The following is an 8017-nucleotide window of genomic DNA, read 5'->3' on the forward strand; positions in this document are numbered from 1 at the left end:
CTGGACAAAATTTTATTACTCTCTGAATGGATGGGCGGTCGACATCTATAGATCAATGACAGTAGTCTTTTAGATCAAATCTGTAAGCTTCACAATTTCTGTTTTTTTTTTTTTTTTTTTTTAATATATTTTTATAGTTGAATGCAGATTTGGTAAATTTTAGAAGTATTGAGTTCATGTATTATTACTATTACTATTACTATTACTATTACTATTACTATTACTATTACTATTACTATTACTATTACTATTACTATTACTATTACTATTACTATTACTATTACTATTACTATTACTATTACTATTATCATTATTAAATAAATAGTACGCAGCAGGCTGTGTAAGTTTGAAAAGACAATGGCAAAAAAGAAGGTTCAAAAAATAAACAAGGGCATATTTGGAAAGAGAGTCCACTTTTTTTGTTTGTCTTAAACTCCGTGCCAAAAGCAAATAAGACATCCATTTCGGGACTGAGGGAGTATATTATATATAAAATAAAAAACAAAAAACACACAAGCGATACCACCTATGCCGGTGTTCTTCTCCAGCACTTACTACGCCACTGATCACCAACAACTGCCACAGAGCTTCGTCGGAAGAAGTTGTTACGTCGGAGGGTACTGTAGGTCGACGAACGAGAGAGGAGTCCGCCGATCTGTTGCCGCTGGTGGCTCGCCGTTGCTGCTTAGCTGCCGGGGAGGGAGGTCGTTAGTAGGAGTTGATGTTGCTGGTCGGAGAACTAGTCGCCATCTACGCTGGAGGCAGTTCGTCGGGGATTTGATCCATCCATCGCCGTTGTTCGCCAGAAGCCTAGAACTGGCCATTAACGCTGGGGCGAGAAGAGGTCGCCGAATCAGCTGTTCAAGTTCGTCCCAGCCACCCCGTCTACCATGGCAAATTATTGTGTGGACTATGGTCCCCACCATGGTTGCAATAGGCGCTAGGCGCTAGTCGGGCGGTAGAGTAGCGCCTAGCTCCTAGACCGCCTAGGCGGCTAACTGAAAAAATGAAAAACAGTGCACGTGTGTAGGTGCATATATGTCATATTATGCATACATACATACATATATACATGCTTTAAAAAAAAACATACATATATACATAGGTGCATATATGTCATATTATACATACATACATACATACATACATACATAGATATATATATATATATATATATATATATATATATATATATATATATGTGTGTGTGTGTGTGTGTGTGTGTGTGTGTGTGTGTGTGTGTGTGTGTGTGTGTGTGTGTCATATAAATGAAAAAAATTAGCAAGGTCGAGTCGGCCGGGTTAACTCAGCTAACTCGACAGAAATTGACGAGTTAACTCGGTGTAATCGGTTAAGTCGGCCGGGTTAACTCGGCTAAATCGACAGAAATTGACGAGTTAACTCGGCGTAATCGGCCGAGTTAGGCGCTAGGCGGCGGAATTAGGCGCTAGGCGGGCGCCTAGGCAGCCGGGCTCCTAGGCGGGAGCCTAGGGGAGAAATCGCCACGGCCTAGGGGCGCCTAGCGCCTAGGCGTCGATTACTCGGTGCCTAGGCGGGATTTTTGCAACCCTGGTCCCCACAGTGTTATGTGGATCATAACAAAAAGTACATTTTTAATATACTAAATGTACATTATTTTTTTACTGAATGTATATTATACAATATAATGTACATTCAGTACAAAAATAATGTACATCCTCTGAATACAAGGTACATTATTTTTGTGCTGAATATACATTATTTTTGTACTGAATGTACATTATTTTATAGTATACAAAATATGGTCCACACAACTTGTATGTACTAGACTATGTTATTAATATGTATTTAATTATGTAACATTCTGTTAGTGATCTAGTCTCTAGCCTATTAGATAGCTCTCTCTCTATGAGTGTATTAATGTGATCATAATTCTGTAACTGAATGAATTATCTCTTCCATTCTCATCTGGTATCAGTTAGCCAGTAGGAATCTGACGATTGTTTTCCCGTTTCTCTCTCTTCATCTCATTTGATCCTTGCGTTCGACAATGTCTCAGAGTTCCGAACGTACACTCACGACCACCACCATCCTCCCCAAACACCACCCCAAATTCCCTTCCTAGTGCGCACCACTTTGTGTCACTAAAACTCACCCATCGGAACTACCTATACTAGAGAACACAAATCATTCCCTTTTTACGTGGACAGAGGTTGCTCGGCTTCATTGATGGCTCACGGCCATGTCCATTTCCGGTGATCGAACTCCCAGCCGACGAGCAATCTGACGACGCGTCTGTCACCCCGAATCCAGCGTACGAAGCGTGGATTGAGCAGGATGCTTCCATCCTATCCTTGCTCATATCATCAATCTCGGAGGAGGTAATGTATCTCACGCTCGGTCAAACAACTTCCCGTTCGGTGTGGCTCGCGGCGGAGACGGCGCTCGGCTCTTCCTCGCAGGTTCGCTGCCTCAACCTCATGGGGTAGTTTCAATCGCTTCGACAGGGAGATAGCTCTACACCGGAGTATCTCGGGCGTGCCCAGCATCTGGTCGAGGATCTAGCACTTGCCGGGCGGCCACTGACGTTAACGGAGCAGAACCTCTATGTTTTCCGGGGGTTGCGACCGGAGTTTCGGTCTATGGCAGCCTCCCTGGCTGTCACCGGTACGCTGGTGATGATCCCGCAACTAGCGGATTATTTGCAGGCGTAGCAGTTTATCCATTCGGATGACTTCCCGGCCTATCAACCGGCGACGGCGAGTGGTGTTCTCTCAGCGTTATATGCCGGCCGAGGTGGACGGCATTAGGGCAGTGGCGGCCGTGGTCAGTCCCGCGGCGGAGGAGGTCGCAGCGGCAACCAGCGAGGAGGCCGCGGTGGACGTGGTCGGAGCGGCGGTCTGCGTTGTCAGATCTGCAGGTCGCAAGGTCACTCCGTCGCTTTCTGCTACTGGAGATACTCCGAGCCGACACCTTCATCGCATATGGTAGTCGCTGGAGACGGAGGCACGACACCGGCAGTGACGTCTTGGCTGCCGGACACGGGCGCTTCCACGCACGCTACAACGGATTCCGGCGTGGTCTCGCAAGTCGAAGAATATCACGGTGATGATGTTCTAAGAGTGGGTAATGGCACAGGTTTGACAATCTCGCGTGTGGGTCATGCAGTTATTCCTTCGGTCACTAAACCATTAAAATTATCTAGTGTCTTACATGTTCCTGGGTTGTCAGTCTCTTTATTATCTGTAAATCGTTTTACAAAAGATAATAACTACTATTTTGAATTTCATCCTAGTTTTTTTGTTGTGAAGGACTCCACCACACAGGTGGTTCTTCTTAAAGGTCCAAGCTCGGGGGGATTGTATTCGTTGTCAGTTCCGAACTCACATCATGCATTCGTCTCTGCTCGTGCCTCTTCCACGATCTGGCATCAGCGTCTCGGTCATCCTCACGAACAAGCCCTTAAACGTGTCTTACGGGAAAGCCCGGTTGAATTCAATAAAAATGTAACCCCCTGTTTATGTTCGTCATGTCAACTCGGGAAATCCTCTCGATTCCCGTTAGATAGGGTAGCTAAATCTAGCAATAATATTTTAGACCTTGTTTACACCGATATTTGGGGTCCCACGCCTGGTCTTTCCGCGGATGGCTCACGTTACTTTGTACTCTTCGTAGATGATTGTACCCGCTATTGTTGGTATTATCCTCTACGACTCAAAACCGATATATACAAAATATTTGATGTTTTTCGGGCGACGGTAGAACGTACGTTTTCGCGTTCTATCAAGTCCATTCAGTCTGATCTGGGGGGGGGGGGGAATACCAAAAGTTACATAAACTGTTTACCTCATTGGGAATCGTGCACAGGCAATCATGTGCCTATACGCATGAACAAAACGGGCGTGTAGAACGTCGGCATCGGCATATTGTCAAGACCGGTCTGGTCATGATGGCCCAAGCGTCTGTCCTACAACGACATTGGGATCACGCATTTGAAACAGCAACTTATCTTATAAACCGATTACCATCCTCCTCACTCCAGTTTGATACACATTACTACCGGTTATATCAGTCTCCACCCACTTACACATACTTACGTGTATTCGGGTGTCTTTGTTCCCGTACCTTCGTCCCTACAACCGTCATAAAATCGAGTATCGGTCGAGTCCATGTGTCTTCTTAGGTTACCCACCGTCCTTTAGGGGTTACCGCTGCATGGACCTAAACACCGGGAAAACTTACATCTGTCGCCATGTCCGCTTCGATGAAAGTCACTTCCTTTTTGCATATAGGAGCCCCGTGCAGTCCGGGACACGAGAATCCGTACCCAGCTTGCCATGGGGGTCCAATCCTGTTTTGCATCACGGTGACACAGTTGAATCTTCGGTCACCATCCCTTGCCCTACTGTAGAACCAGCTCCGGCTCAAGCACCCATAGTCAAAAGACGGGGGCGTCGAGCCCAACCTCAGGAGCGGGCTCATGTTATGCGGCTCCGGCTTATGATACAGGAGACTGGGGAGCAATTTCAGGCCCTCACGACATCCACCGATGACCCAACTTGCTACTCTCAGGCAGTGGGGCATCCACAATGGCGAGACGCAATGGACCAAGAGTTCAACGCGTTACTACACAACAACACACGGACGCTAGTTCCCGCTACTCCTGGCATGAACATAGTGGGATGCAAATGGGTTTTTCGCACCAAGCGGAACGCCGACGGCACGGTGGAACGCTACAAAGCCCGGCTAGTTGCCAAAGGCTACAATCAAGTGGCTGGCGAGGATTTCTTTGAGACGTTTAGCCCGATTGTTAAACCGACCACGGTTCGGCTGTTACTTGCATTAGCTATTTCCCGTGGGTAGACACTCCGACAGTTGGATGTCCACAATGCCTTTTTAAACGGGCACCTGGCTGAAACGGTCTATATGCGGCACCCACCAGGCCATGAGGATCCTGACCCCCCTGATCACGTCTGTTACTTACAGCGTTCTCTATATGGGCTGAAGCAGGCACCCCGGGCCTGGTTCAAGCGTTTACATGATTTCTTAATTCTCACAGGTTTTGTTGCTTCAAAAACAGATGTTTATCTGTTCCACTACTCAGCTGCCGATTCCCGGGTATTTTGCTCGTGTATGTGGACGACATTATCATGCTTGGAAGTGACACGGCCTTGGTCGATTCCTTGCTGCGGCAACTGGCGACGGCCTTCAAAATCCGAGACCTGGGGAAACCTACGTTCTTCCTTGGCATAGAAACCATTCCTATACCGGATGGTATGATTCTATCACAGTGGCGTTATATGCGGGATATTCTTCACCGAGCTGGCATGAGTGACTGTAAGGCGCTAGCCACCCCAGCCTCTTTGACTCAGCCTGTGTGTCAGTCCACTGATTCCTTCGACAATCCGACACAATACCGCCGTCTAGCCGGGGCTCTTCAGTACCTCACCATCACTCGGCCAGATATGTCTTATTCCGTCAACCGACTCTGTCAGTTCATGCACTCACCTACTGACGAACACTGGGCCTACTAAAGCGGGTTCTTCGCTACATTAAGGGTACCCTGGAATACGGTCTACGCATCACTACGTCAGTGTCCTCGGACATTCATGCCTACTCCGACTCTGACTGGGCTGGCTGTCCAGTTGATCGCAAGTCCACTAGTGGTTACGCAGTGTTTTTTGGTAAAAATCTTGTTTCCTGGGTCTCTCAGAAACAACGCACCTTTGCGCGCTCTTCGACTGAGGCAGAATACAAGGGATTCGCGGATGTGTGTGCTGAGGTTACCTGGGTTGTGTCTTTGTTACGGACCTTGGCTTAGGGCCTGTCACTCCACCCACACTGTGGTGTGATAATCTGGGTGCTACCTATCTGTGTGCAAATTCGGTATTCCATGCTCGCACCAAACATGTTGAGGTTGACTACCACTTTGTCCGGGACAAAGTTTCGGCTGGCGAGTTCCAAGTTCATTTTGTGTCTACCAAAGATCGTCTAGCAGATATCTTCACCAAACCGCTTCCAGTAGCGCGGTTCACTGCTTTTCGCGACAAGCTCAATGTGGTTCCACACCTACCTTGTGCTTGAGGGGGAGTATTAGACTATGTTATTAATATGTATTTAATTATGTAACATTCTGTTAGTGATCTAGTCTCTAGCCTATTAGATAGCTCTCTCTCTATGAGTGTATTAATGTAATCATAATTCTGTAACTGAATGAATTATCTCTTCCATTCTCATCGTATGGACCATGGTCCACACAATAATGATTGATCTACCATAGATGCTTTGTAGCTCACTGTACGCTGGAGAAGAACGTCAGCAAAGTAGGTCTCGCCGGTGGCTGTGTTTTTTTATTTTTATTTTTTTATTTTTTATATATAATTTATATTTTAATAAATAAAATTTATAAAAAATAAAAATAAAAATATTATAAAAAGACACGTGTCAACCATGTGAAGACTTAACATATTAAACAAAGTCACTTTGGACTTAATTGAACAATTTTACAGGTTTATGGTATCTGAATAATTGAGCTTTTTTTAGTTAGGGGACCCAATTGCACTGTCCGATTGAGTTAGGGGGACAATTTGACCCTTTTTTTTTCTATTATTATTATTATTATTATTATAAAAGGGTATTTTAGTCTTTATGTCACTTCCTCCCTTTGCATTCTTAATAATTCAATTCATCCCTACCAAACAATGTAATTCGAATTCTTAATTTATTCCACATTATTATTTTCCCACTGAATTACAATTCTTTTTCCCTTAATTCTATCCTTACAACTAACTGAATTACAATTCCTTTTTCCTTAATTCTATCCTTACAATCAAACGCCATGTGATAGGACACTTAAACCTCATTCATTCTTGTCACATCCCAAATCTATTTTACTATGTGGTAAAACACTACCAAACATGTTACAGAAGCGAATTGAATGATTAATGTATATTTCATTCAAAGATTGAAAAGTGGGAATCTTTATTAGTTAATTGGATGGTACATGTTTCAATGAATGATATAATATAATTGATACATTGATTATACAACATACTTTGGTCATTAATGTGGATTGCAGAATTATCACACCCAAAAACATAGTCAAACTAAATTGGTCAAAAGAATAATTTTCTTCCCCATTTTTTTACTCTGTTTACAATTACCATTTTATGAAAACTTCTATTTCTCCATCTTAAAATTACTTCCTTCATCTTTTTTTTTCTTCTCCCAAAAGGTTGAATTTCCAACCTTGACCCGATAGAGCATTTAGGAGGATGTAAATCACGCTGATCCAATTGCTTAGCAAATAAAGCCAAATGCCGGTGCACACAAGGCATTTGCCCACTTTGGACATAATCCCCACACTATTGCCACCGAAATTCGAACATTGGTCTCTTCTCCTAAATACTGCCTACTGAACTATTGAGCTAAGTCCGTGCGGGCACATTCTTTTTTGTCTAACAATAAGTTTCTCATCTAGTCAAGTATAAAAGGACTTTACAAGTCGAGACTAATCATATTCGCATTAGATAGGACCTCAAAGGATGCCACCATCCTATATATTTATTACATTCTAACGTTGCATAACAAGAAATGATATTTTTATCCCAAAATTGTTCTCCGTTTGAGAATTTGGTTGCTGTTTGTTAATTATGTCAGGAATTGAATGTGCAACATTGTAGACAATTAAGAGACTAGAGTTGCACAAATTGATAGACAAGGACCAAATTTCCAAAGGACTAATAATTCAAGAACCAAAAGTCTAATTTTCTCAAAAACTTTTTATATTCATTTGTTGTCCGTGAATTAACTGCTCCGCAATAAGTTGATTGATTACATAATAGGATATATCATAAAAGGAGGGTATGTTTGTACTTTGATGGATAATGAGAGGTTAAAACTTTCATTACAAAAGAAGGCAATTTCATGAAAAGTTAAAAATGGATGGAAATTTTACAGAGGCAAGATTGGTAGAGCAAAGTGAAAAACACTAAAATGGACTAAACTAATAATTCACATTCATAGCAAGAAAAACAAA

This window comes from Ipomoea nil, unplaced genomic scaffold, assembly GCF_001879475.1.
Source record: "Ipomoea nil cultivar Tokyo-kokei standard unplaced genomic scaffold, Asagao_1.1 scaffold1418, whole genome shotgun sequence".
NCBI classification, from domain to species: domain Eukaryota; kingdom Viridiplantae; phylum Streptophyta; class Magnoliopsida; order Solanales; family Convolvulaceae; genus Ipomoea; species Ipomoea nil.